The 12,616-nt window shown below is 38.9% G+C and overlaps 1 protein-coding gene across 2 annotated transcripts in view; it reads right to left on the bottom strand.

Moving 5' to 3' along the window:
* LOC136863048 (SPRY domain-containing protein 3) overlaps positions 1 to 10,979 on the bottom strand; it is a 201,966-nt gene extending 190,987 nt beyond the window's left edge. For both annotated transcript variants that reach the window (XM_067139372.2, XM_067139371.2), the window contains exon 1: positions 10,734 to 10,979. The gene's annotated coding sequence lies outside the window, so the exon portion shown is untranslated. The remainder of the gene's footprint in view (positions 1 to 10,733) is intronic.
* Positions 10,980 to 12,616: the final 1,637 nt, after the last annotated feature.

Raw genomic sequence — 12,616 nt, 5'->3', positions numbered from 1 at the left:
TTGTTCTGCCCCCCACATCGATCAGCAAAACACCTTATAAAATGAAACGCTGGACATATTAGTAGTATTTAGCTTATGATAAAGAGCTAATGCTATTTCATTGCCTTTTTCTGGCCCTTTCAGGTGTCACTTTATTAACCTTAGTGTCCATTTTTCCCAATATAATTATAATAGCTACACAGTTCTATGATAAAAACCACAACTTCTATTACAACAGAACTATAACACCTACAATAGTCACCATGAATAAGCTGTTCTTTCCCACACAATTGCTGCAATTCCTCTGCCCTCTAGCATTAGAGGAGATGGCCGGTATTGCAACTCATAACCATACGCGGACGGCCGTGTTTGCAACAAACTCCAATTTTTTATGAAGTAAATAAGCTGGTTGGAATCCGAGCTTGCAGCTAATAGTTTGCTACCTTGTGTAAAAGTGAACAGAGAACACATTCAGCACAAAAGTGGATTTCAATTTTTTTGGGAGATGGCCGGTTTTGCAAATAGACGACTCAAGTAATGATGGTGTCGTCCCTGCCATGAATATCAATCTGGAAATGCGCGCGAGTGTGTGGTTAAAAATATTCTTAAAAGGCCTTTCTCCGGTAGACCTCTCCATGAAAAACGCAACCTTATAAAATTGTAATGTTGGCTTTAGAGAGTGTAGTGGGGCTATGATTGCTTATAAGCCCTATTAAAAAAAAAAAAAAAATTTACAGCTGGGGTAAAGAATGTGTTTACTGCACACCACTGGTCTTAATGGTAATGTACTATGTGCCTGTATAGCCTCTATGTATGACATTTAAATCTTTACCAGTCAAGTGACGTGTTAGCCGAGTGGTAAAGATCACAGAACGCAGACTTTGAGACTGGTGGTTCAGGAATTTATACCAAACCAAACACCACAGTGCAACAGTTCTGAAGGGCCTTGGCCTACCAAGTGACCGGTGCTCAGCCCGAAGACCTACAGATTACGAGGCGACATGAGGTTGGCACGACGAATCCTCTCAGCTGTCATTCTTGGCTTTCTAGACCAGAACCGCTATCTCACCATCAGATAGCGCCTCAGTTATAATCACGTGAACCGAGTGGACCTTGAACCGGCCCACAGATCAAGATAAAAATCCCTGACCTGGCCAGAAATCAAATCTAGGGCCTCCGGTAAGAGGCAGGCATGCCCAGCTGGAATTTATAACAAGTTCAATTTGTGTAAGATGTAAATAAATATATGTAAAATAGGATAAGGAGAGACAGGTGGGGAGTGAAAGTGGCAGGAGAAGGGGAGAGAAGAGCAAAAGGAAAAGTAAATAGGTAAAACTATTCATTAATTTTAGTTTCTCCCCCAACAAGAACCCTACTACCCAGGCAGGTCCTGCAAATACGACATAGGTGTACCATTATATTACTCCAGTCCTAGAGTAAACAGTGGAGGTTGGAACTTATTTCCCTAATTAGCCTATACATCAAAATTGAATGGATAGACACACTCTTCACACCCAAAATTTAAGGTAACTTAAGCGTGTGAGTTGGGGATGAATGAGCTTAAGACAATTTCTGCAGCAATGGAAGTATAATAAATGCCTGTTCTACCTGCCTAGTGTCCTGAGTTAACCTATCCCTTCCTGTTAAACTATGCTGACCTCAGCAACTTAGCAGTAATTACGTTGTGCTAGCCATTATCATATTTTGGAACTACAGGTTTCTGTTCCCTTCCCTTCCCTTCATATAAACGGTTTATATGTTCATATGTCTTTATTGTTTAAGTGATTATGTTATCTCATGTTGATACAATTTTGACTCACCCTTCATGACCACTTTGAAACTGACATTATACTTCGCATCTTCATGTTCTCTCATTTAATCACACTAATGTAACACCTTGTAATATAAATGTCTACATGCTAGCCTATTTCCCACATTTTGGCTGAAGATGACGCCAAACAGCGTTGAAACTAGTTCCAAGTGTAAATATATGTTGTAAATAAACTATAACATTTATTTGTATTGAAAAGGTGGACCCTTTTAAGTTTCATATCTTCTAAGCATGTGATACTTAAGTCTGTATATTTAGTGGCACATTAGTCACAACCCTTGGTTGTGGCATCATACACAACCATTAAAAGGGAGATAGGGTCATCTTCCCAATCCTTCACTTGATTAATTCTTGTCTGGCGCATCGATGTTGCGGGGGTGGTTATCCTCCACATCAGTAGGCCGGTGTGAAGGAGAGCTAAGTTCAGGCAGGGACCCAGTCTCACGGGATATAACGTGGAACCCATGCCCAGGGTTACGGGTAAGACCTTAACAGCATCTTAAGCAGACAAGGAGACCTTCGGAATGGCGAAGATGGTGGATGAGGCAACCCATCCTCTCTGGGGAAAATTAGAAGAGAAAACCACTGCCTTGTGGAAAACAGGGATCTTCAAAGGCTAAGGGAATAAAACCCCGAAAGAAAATCCTCAGATGCGTTAGGCTTAGCAGGTCAGCAAATGAGTAAATTTGTACTTGCTTTCAACTACTATACAAGCCTCGGATGGAAGTTTAAAAATGGAAATGGAACCGACAAGTCTCTGACTACAGTTGCACAGTATGATGGTAATGCTGATGTTCGTGCAAGTGTTAGATCAGAGGACAAAACCTGATTTGGAACAATAAATATTTTAACACTGAATGGGAAGGAAAATGAATTGATTGACCTAATGGAGAGACAAAAACTCGACATCCTGGGATTAAGTGAAGTAAAATGGAAAGGGAAAGGATGAAGAAACTAAGAAAGGGGTACACCTTGTATGGATGGGTAACAGTAAAGAGAAAACAAATGGAGTGGGATTTGTAGTGAATCAGAATGTTGAACCAATAGTTGAAGTCGAGTATGTAAATGAAAGAATTATAATAATGCACATACATGTAAACAAGGAACTGAAGATAGTACAGGTGTATGCTCCATAGACAGGATGTAACGTGGAAGAAAAAGAAGGGTTCCTCAATGAACTGGAAACACATATTGTTGGAGATGGGATAATGATAATGGGAGATCTGAATGCTCATGCGGGAACTGACAGAATGGGGTATGAGAATGTTCTGGGCCCACATGGGTACAGCGATAGAAATTAAGATGGAGAGAAACTGTTGGACTTTTGTATGAGAAATAACCTGATAATAAAAAACACATGGTTTATGAAGAGGAATAGCCATAAGATCAGCTGATATAGTTGGGATGGACAGTATGGAACACTCATCGATTTTATAATAACAAACCGAGAATGGGGAAGATACGTCATGAATATAAAGATAATCCCCAGTGAAAGTATGGAAGGTGATCATAGATTATTAATTGTGGAATTAAAACAAGTAAAAATCCCTAAAACTGTACTGAAGTAGAAACCAAAGATCAGGATTTGGGAATTGGAGGAGGATAAAAGAATGGCATTCCAAGAAAGTATAAAATGTTGCCTAACACGGAAATATGAAGTGGAGAAGAAGAGTGGGACAATTTAAGACAGACATTTGTGGAAGCAGCAATTCAGGTATACAGGAAAACAAAAGCAAAGGTTAAGGGAAAGGACACACGGTGGTGGACAGACAAAATAAAAAAAGAAATAAAAGTAAGGAACAAGGTGAAGAAAGAAATGGATAAGGAAAAGAAAAAAACGTATCAGAAGGATGAGAATAAGATAGAAAGGTTACATGTGGAATACAAAAGATTGAATCTACAAGTCAAGAGGAGTATCAAGGAAGAAAAGAAGAAATGTTGGGGAGAGTTTACCCACAAAATTGAGCAAGACAGTCGAGGAAATCAGAAACTATTATACAGAGGAATAAAATTGAAAAGAATAAATCAAGAAAAAATCAAGGCATTAGAGAGAGAAGATGGATCCATAGCACATGACAAAAAGGGTCTTCAGGAGGTGATGGCAAAGTATTTGGAAAAACTTTATAATGAGGATGACTGCTCGGAAGAAGGAGATAAGAAAATGGAAATAATAGACGGAGAAAAAGAAGAGAATCCGATAACATGGTTGGAACTTGAAAGGGCAGTGAAAGTAATGACCAAAGGTAAACCAAGTGGAAAAGACGAATTCAATGCTGATATGATTAAGGCTGCAGGAAGCATTGGACTAAAGTGGCTATACAGAGCCCTCAATGCCATATGGAAGGATGAAAGGATACCTGAAGATTGGCAACATGGAAGCACTGTACCACTGTTCAAAAAAGGAAATAGGAAGAAATGTGAAAATAATAGAGGTATAACCCTACTGTCACATGGGCTAAAAATAATGGAGAAAGTCATAGACAAAAGACTAAGGGATATAATAGAAACACAGTTAAAGAACAATAGGCTATGGCTTTAGACCGAATAGATCAACAATAGACTTGATATTTACAGTGTGAACAATAATAGAAAAACATCTGAAAAGGAACAAGGAAATCATATTTGTATTTTTGGATTTGGAAAAAGCTTATGATACAGGCAAGAGAAAACATGTATGGGAATGCCTACTGAAAAGGAATGTACCAAAATCATTAATCAAAAAGATAAATATGTTGCACCATGAGAGTAAACGCAGTGTACAATTGGGGAGCGGTGAATGTAAAACATTCTATACAAAAAAAGGTCTCAAGCAAGGCAGTGCATTGTTGCCATTATTGTTTATTATATTGATGGATGAAATCATATAACATGTAAATCAGAGTATCAGTAATGATGAAGTGAATGCTTTGGTATTTGCAGATGATGTGGTGATTTGGAGAAAAGGAAGTACAAAGGAGACCAGACATTTGGAATGAAAATCTGAAGGAGTTTGGAATGGTAATTATTAAAAAGAAAACTGTAGTCATGCACTGTGGAAAAGAGAAAAAGAGAAGCCAAGTGAACATAGATGGAGAATGGTTAGAGAATGTAGAACAGTTTACATATCTAGATAGCATTATTAATGGAAGTAATGAAATCAACACTGAAATTTATAACAGACTAAGTAATGGTACCGGTACAACATTTTATCATCAAGTCAGAGAGCTTTTATGGGATGACAAAGTACCCAAGAGAACAAAATTAACATTACATAAACTGTATTTCATACCAACTGTAACATACGGACTAGAAAGGCTGGTAACTAGTAAGAGACAAGATAGTAAGATCTAAGAAGTAGAATTTCGTTCACCATTCATAGCAACTGGTTAACAAGTACTAACTCTTACACGACTGATATTGTTACTGCTTATGTGCTTTATAATCCTCAGACATAATAATTACAATACAAATTACAAGTGACAGTACTTACATGTAAAAATAAAAGGTAAAAATTTCATGGGTTGAAGACTGAAAATAAAATTGAAACAGATTAACACTTAACTCATGAGGACTTAAAATGAAACACTTCTAACAATCTTCATTAATCATTATCATTATTCTCACAGCTTACACATCTAATGCATCTTTTAGAATGTGCTTTACACACAAAGTTATGACACTGATTACACTTTGTTGTGGTGACTTGATTTTGTTTCCGCTCACAGTGAATGCATCGTCCTCTCTTCAATGGCACTTTTATTTCTTGTGTTGTTTCTTCCTGATGGTATGGGGATAACACTGCTTAGATATCCGGAGGCAGTGTTTCTATCTTAGCTCGTTCAACCAACCACTTATGTGTTGAAACGAAAGATTCTTCAATCCTAGAGGTAACCTTTGAATAGCTAGTGCTGCACCATATTGTTTCGTCTTTCCCAAAGAAAAATCCCCCTCCAGTTCGTCGTGTTCACAGCTATCAACTACGCCTACATCACCTTCTTGTTCACTCTCACTGTCATGATCAATGTCTGAATAATTTACCACTTCATCTTCACCATCAGAAAAATCACAAACTTCAGCTCCCTCAGATCCTTCCTCCTCACCAAATAATTCCTGTAACATCATTTGTAGGCTATGTCTTCATCCTTCACAAACTTCGCCCTACAATAAAAATAGATTGTTTCGTTTGTGTCCTCTATAGTCTACATTTTAAAATAATGAAACTCCAAGAACGTTTGAGGTACAATTTTACTTACATTTCCGGGCGCGTGGTGAAGAAAGTTCACCAAATGACGGCACGTGCGAGTAAAGGTCGAATAGCTTGACACGTACAACTTCTTGAACAGATACCGCTGCACTGAAAGTATCGATAAGACTTCGCTGGAAGGTACTAGCAGTGCAACGGCTGTAGCTCTTAGGAACTAAAAACTACAAATGAAATACGCAAGTTGGCGAATGAAATTCACCAGCGTGCCCGATTTAGGGTTAAAAAGACAACAAGAGATAGAATTCAAAATATTGAAATCAGAGAACAGCTAAATATAAAACCATTAGTACAGAAGATACAGAAAGCAAGATTGAGATGGTTCGGACATGTAAAAGGAAAGGGAAAGGAACAGGTAGCAAGAAGGGAATTGGAAAGAGAAGTTAAGGGAAAGAGACTAGTTGGAAGACCGAGAAGGAGGTGGATGGATCAGATTTGGAAGGGCATTAGAGAACCTTTGCTGGGCTGAGTGGCTCCGAAGGTTGAGGCACTGGCCTTCTGACCCCAACTTGGCAGGTTCGATCCTGGCTCCGTCAGGTAGTATTTGAAGGTGCTCAAATACGTCAGCCTCATGTCGGTAGATTTACTGGTACGTAAAAGAACTCCTGCGGGACTAAATTCCGGCACCTTGGCGTCTCCGTAAACCGTAAAAGAGTAGATAGTGGGACGTAAAGCAAATAGCATTATTAGAGAAGCTGGATTGGATGTGGCGGAAGTAATGGAGCAGGAAGAGTGGAAGGACAGAAAGGAGTGGAGGAGGCTTGTTAACCACACCCAGGCAACTGGAGTGGGACATTGATGATGAAGATGATGATGATGATTAGTCAGACTCCTTGGCTGAATGGCCAGTGTTGAGGTCTTCGATTCAGAGGGTCAAGGATTTGATTCCCAACCAGGTCGGGGATTTTAATTGCGTCTGATTAACTCTTCTGGCTTGGGGACTGGGGTTTTGTGTTTGTTCCAACACTTTCCTCTTCATATTCAGACAACACATTACACTACCAACCACCACAAAAACAAAAAATAGTGATTACATCCCTGCATAGAGGTTGGCATCAGGAAGGGCATCCAGCCATAAAACAGGGCCAAATCCACATGTGCAACACAGTTTGCACCTGCGACCCCACAGGTTTAGGAAAAGCATAGGAAAAAGATGATGATTTAGTGCCACATGAACTAATGCCTCATCAGTCCATTCCTCAAGTAGCCTTAAAATCTGTAACAACTGAAGAGAAGTTAATCACGTGTTTTCTGTTGGTGTAAATGCTGCAAAACAAAAACTGCATTAGTTATTTCCCATAAGGCTGAACTCAAGGACATACACTACTCTCCAAACAGTTCTTCAATGGGTCACCAAGAATGATCTTGTATTAAAAAATTGCAATGACTTATATGAAGCAAGGGCACCTATCAAACTTAGATGCAGGAAGGGTAGAATGCCAGACCAGAGGGGTATCAATATATTAGCCTATTACCTGACAGGCAAAAATTCCACTCTGTGAAATAACCACAACAAATATAATAATACTAGTAAGTTATGTCTGGTATCCGAGAAAGAAATCATGCTTATTATTGGTATGCGACAAACTGCAAGCACGCAGCAACAGTGTTTTAGAACAGTGTGCCGAACCAAAGACCTCCAAGTCTACAGACAATATACACAATTTGTAATACCACTAAAAAATGAGTCTGAACAAAAACTCCTCAAAAACGGTTCTTTAAAATATACACTAGCAAATGTAATTCCTAAGCAGCCCTGGCAACTAACTTAATAGAAACAATACATGGAACCTTGCTGTATAAAAAACTACCCGTCAGTGCACCAAACAAAAATTCTTGACTACATAAATGTAGCCAGAGAACACACTACACTTCAGTTTATACAGCATGCAACAATATAATATGGCAACATTTCAAGACACATTCCTCACACGTAGAGGAAGAAAATATATGGACATGGATTTGGAATTACTTTATTTCCATGTTAAAACTAATTTTCTACAATAGTACATTAATCATGGGAAACACCCAGGAACAGAACATACCAGCATACCACATGAAACACTTTGTTACATGAATTGTTCAAGATGCTCTCCATTAGCATTGATATGCATCAACTCATCAGCACATCTGGGATTCAATCCAACAGCTGGTTGATGCATGTATCAAAGCTAATGGAGGGCATTTTGAACAATTCATGCAAGAAAGTGTTTCATGTGGTATGCTGGTATCTTCTGTTCCTGTGTGTTTCCCATGATTAATGTATCGTGTAGAGTTGTAGAAAATTAGTTCTAACATGGAAATAAAGCGTTTCTGTACCCATATCCATATAAAATATTTTCTTCTTATACATCTGAGGAATGTGTACTGAAAGTTTGGCCTACCTTATTGTTAAGGTGCGTCCACACCAAGATGTTTTCGTTAACTTTGTTAATAAACATTGTTAATGAACAATGTTCATGAACATTTCTGTCTGTTAATAAACAAAATACCATGTTCATTAACTTTTCAAGCATGTTGATAAACAAAATTTCTTTAACTTCTGTGAATGAAACTTTTCATTAACATTTCGTGTTTTTGTTAACATTTCGGTTCGCACATGCGCAAAGACTCAATTAGAACACGCAAATTCGTAGCACGGAATACAATACTTTTTTATTATTTTTCTAAATCGACTGTCGAATCGCAAACAGCTCGTATACACCATACAAATACATAAGTGAAGGCAAATACAGTAGACTACTGAAGTGCAGGAGTATTTCACTTACATGATCCTTGGTAGGAGTCACCAGTCGCTAGGGATCTTCAAGTTATACTTAGCCTAACATTAATTGAGATGAGATTCCGATAATTTGTATCATTTCTTGCAATTTGAGGCCCAATAATTACTGTCAACAAGAACTGAAACTCTTGTAGGGAGATTCTCAGAAAGTTTTGATGATGATGATGATGATGATGATGATGATGATGATGATGCTTGTTGTTTTAAGGGGCCTAACATCGAAGGTCATCGGCCCCTAATGGTACGAAATGAAAGAACAAAAATTGCGAAGGCATCCACTGACCAAAGTAAAAATAAAATATGGCATGAAGAATGAATGGACAGGAACTCAACAAAACACAAAACAAACAAACAAACAAACAAAAACCAGTGGATCGGACTAAATACAGATCGAAAATAACATTATTACCGACCAAGGAACCACTTATAAAGCACAATGATGCTTGGTGCCTAAAGGGGGTGCAAAATCCACGTCTAAGGCCCCACAGAATGGTACATGTCGCGAGTAAAATAGAACCATGGTATGTGTCATGTTGGGGTATTATCAGAAGTAGCGAAGACTCACGGTGTTCCACAAAAGATGGTACTACTCACAAGTATTGCAATACGTACAAGTAACGCAGTCCTATGGTGTGTCTCACACAATGGCCCAACTCAGTCAACGCAAACCGAGAAGGTTCCCCACCTAGGTGTACTAAACACGGGCGCCGGTATTCCCGTGGTGTTCCTCACATAGTGGGTACTAATCACGGGCAACGCAGACCCACGGTGCTGCTCATATAGTGGTACAACTCACAGGCTACGCCCAGACCCGCGGTGTTGCACACATGGGTAAGACGCACGGGTACTGGAATCCACCAGGCCAGGCTTATACTGCTACTAATTACAAACCTATTTTGTACCGAATTTAGTGGTACTACTCGCAAGTACAGGCAACCTATGGTGTTCCCCGCGTGATGGTACGATTCAAAATTAGTTTCATGGTTCTAATTCAGTCAGCCCTTGGTCGCCCCTTTTAGTCGCCTCTTACGACAGGCAGGGGATACCGCGGGTGTATTCTACATGTGCGTCCCCCACCCGCAGGGGGTAGAAAGTTTTGAAAGCCTGCTGCATCATGAATTAAAAGTTCTGACATAGGCCTAAGTGTCCTCACCAAACTTAATTCTAAACACTTTTCCAATATTTTTCTTTACCTCACTTTGCGTCTGCGCTTTTCTCTAATTGTACTCATTAAAATAATGAAAGCCGCAGCTGTAAGTATTTTCTTCTTCCTGACCCTATCCATTGTAACCTCACAAACAGATATTTTGGTGTGGACACAATGTTAAAGAGATTTGTTAACAGAAGTTTATTAACACCTTGAGAAATGTTTTCGTTAACATTGTTTATTAACTTTGGTGTGGACTAACCATACACCCATTAACTTATAGAGATTCGGGGGTGAACAAACCATCTCAGGGCAAAGGAAAATAAATGATGTTCAAATTACGCTTACATTCGTAGCTATACACTTATTGAGTCGTATACAATTTCCCAGCTAAGTAATTCAATCTTTCATACAGGAACCTGGTTTGTACGCAGCTAGAAGCAGAAATTCTCTTGAAAATTTGCGATGTCGATTAGAGCGCACCAAACACTTATTTATTGTACATAACAGAACGGAATAATTATAAATAGCATCAATAAGGTAGATACTAATGGTCATCCAAAACATTTCGACTTAACCCTACAACCCTAACGTCAATTCCACACGCATGATGACACACCGCCTGTAAAAATAACTGACGAATAACTTCCTACAACATGAAGCACGGTTGTCAGTAACAAAGCAGTCATAATGATGATAATCCATAACCTCGATCAGTCCATCATTAACTGAAGAAGAAATAAATGTAACTCACCAAGGTACATAACCTAACACCGTCACATATGACAGACTATCAAAGGTACTTCAACAAGTCTCACATCTTGATTCTTCGCAATTGTTCCTCGAGTGACAATTAAAGTAAAACACTCCGAACCACAGCATGCCCCATCAGTTCAACATCGGATTCGAATAACAATTAACACAACAAATTCAAACTTCGCTGAGGACGAAAGCGCGCGAAAGTCCCTCTCAACTCTCAACCAACTGACGTCATCGACAGTGGTCATGTTCTAAAACGTTTTAAAGAAGATATCTCAAAAAGCAACAATGGCGTGATCCAGCGGGTTGTACACATCCTATTTAAAGACCTTATGCCGGAAGTGTCTTAAATCTATGAAATCAGCAGCGGTCAGCCCTTAAGGAATCACGGACAGTGTCCTCCCTAGAGAACGAAAAGGTCCTTTTATTTTCTCTCGACATTTGAAGTCAAACTGGAATCGAATAAAGCTAAAAAATATACATTTCATTGTCAAACTGCGAATTCTCATCAATAAGGCCCCATTCACAATGCAAACGTAATCGTAAACATAACGACGTAACGTAACCGTAAAATTAACGTAAAATTTGTTGTATTCACAGTGGAGGAACGTAACATTAACGTAAAGAGTACACAGCAGCCAATCAAAACACTGCCATGTTATTTAGTACGGAAGTCAGGTTTTGGGCTATCTCGCAGTTTTATATTTCAACTCGCTTTCGCTCGTTGGGGGCTGCGCCCCCAAACCCCCCCATTCCTCTACATTACACGCGGTCACATGGAAAATTACTGTGACGAACCGGTACTTCGTTACGAAATACGGATTGCGCCACCAGACTGCCCATATATTCGCGTACATGTTTGGTCCTCTAATATTTTTTCGTACCTTACATTCACGTTTTATAGAAAATATAGCATTAAACGTTTCGACGTGGTGAAAATTACGTACGATTATCACAAGATAAGAAATAATTTTCCTAATGTAACGGGGTGCTATAGTCTTGAAGGTCGGTTTTTCGTGGTTGAAACGCTCTATATTTCCGTTATTTGACATTTTGTCGTATATTCATCGTTTTCACCGTAGATTGGTTTAGAATCTTGGATTAGGAGTACAGTGTTTCCGTTTTACTTTCGTTGTTCCTTTTTTTCAGAGTGCTAGAAACATGCATTTTGCTCACGTGTGACCCACGAACGTTCCAGTGAGCCTGCAAAATTTCATGAATCTATCGGTCTTATGAGTGCGTAACACAGTAAAATTAATTACGGAAAATGTAAAAAAATGACGTTAAATCTGAAAAATGCAGTTCTATCTAAGGCTTAACGGAGCAAGATACGACAAAAATTCCAGGGTCAGAAGTTGTAGATCTCTTCATGATCGGATTCGAAAGTCTTGTCCATTTGGTGGTAAGACTTAGAGTTTAGCCACCAAAATCCTCGAAACGTTAGTTAGCACCATAATGAAAATTACTTCCAGATTTCGATATTTTCTGGAGATAAAAACGTTAAACAATGCAGCTCTTTCGAGTTTTTCCGTTGGTTGCAGGCCAAAGTTGTAACTGCGGCAAATTTTAATTTTCTGGTGCACTGTAACATATCGTCTACAATTTATTTTAAGGGAAGGGAAGTAAAAATATCAACATTTGGAACTTTTCCACAATACAGCCTAATAGCTACCATACTGCCAAAATTTCAAGTTTCTAGCTCATGCCGAAGTGGGTAAACATTTATGTCAGCCAGTGAGCCAAACGGTTTTATATATATATATATATATATACACTGACTGACAGAGCAAATGCAACACCAAGGAGTGGTTCGAAAGGGATGAAAGTTGGGGAAAAAACAGAGACGGCACGCACGAATAATTGATGTTTATTTCAAAC

The sequence above is a fragment of the Anabrus simplex genome, chromosome 2 (genome assembly GCF_040414725.1).
Source record: "Anabrus simplex isolate iqAnaSimp1 chromosome 2, ASM4041472v1, whole genome shotgun sequence".
In the NCBI taxonomy this organism is placed as follows: domain Eukaryota; kingdom Metazoa; phylum Arthropoda; class Insecta; order Orthoptera; family Tettigoniidae; genus Anabrus; species Anabrus simplex.
This window is presented reverse-complemented; position numbering and strand designations above follow the sequence as displayed.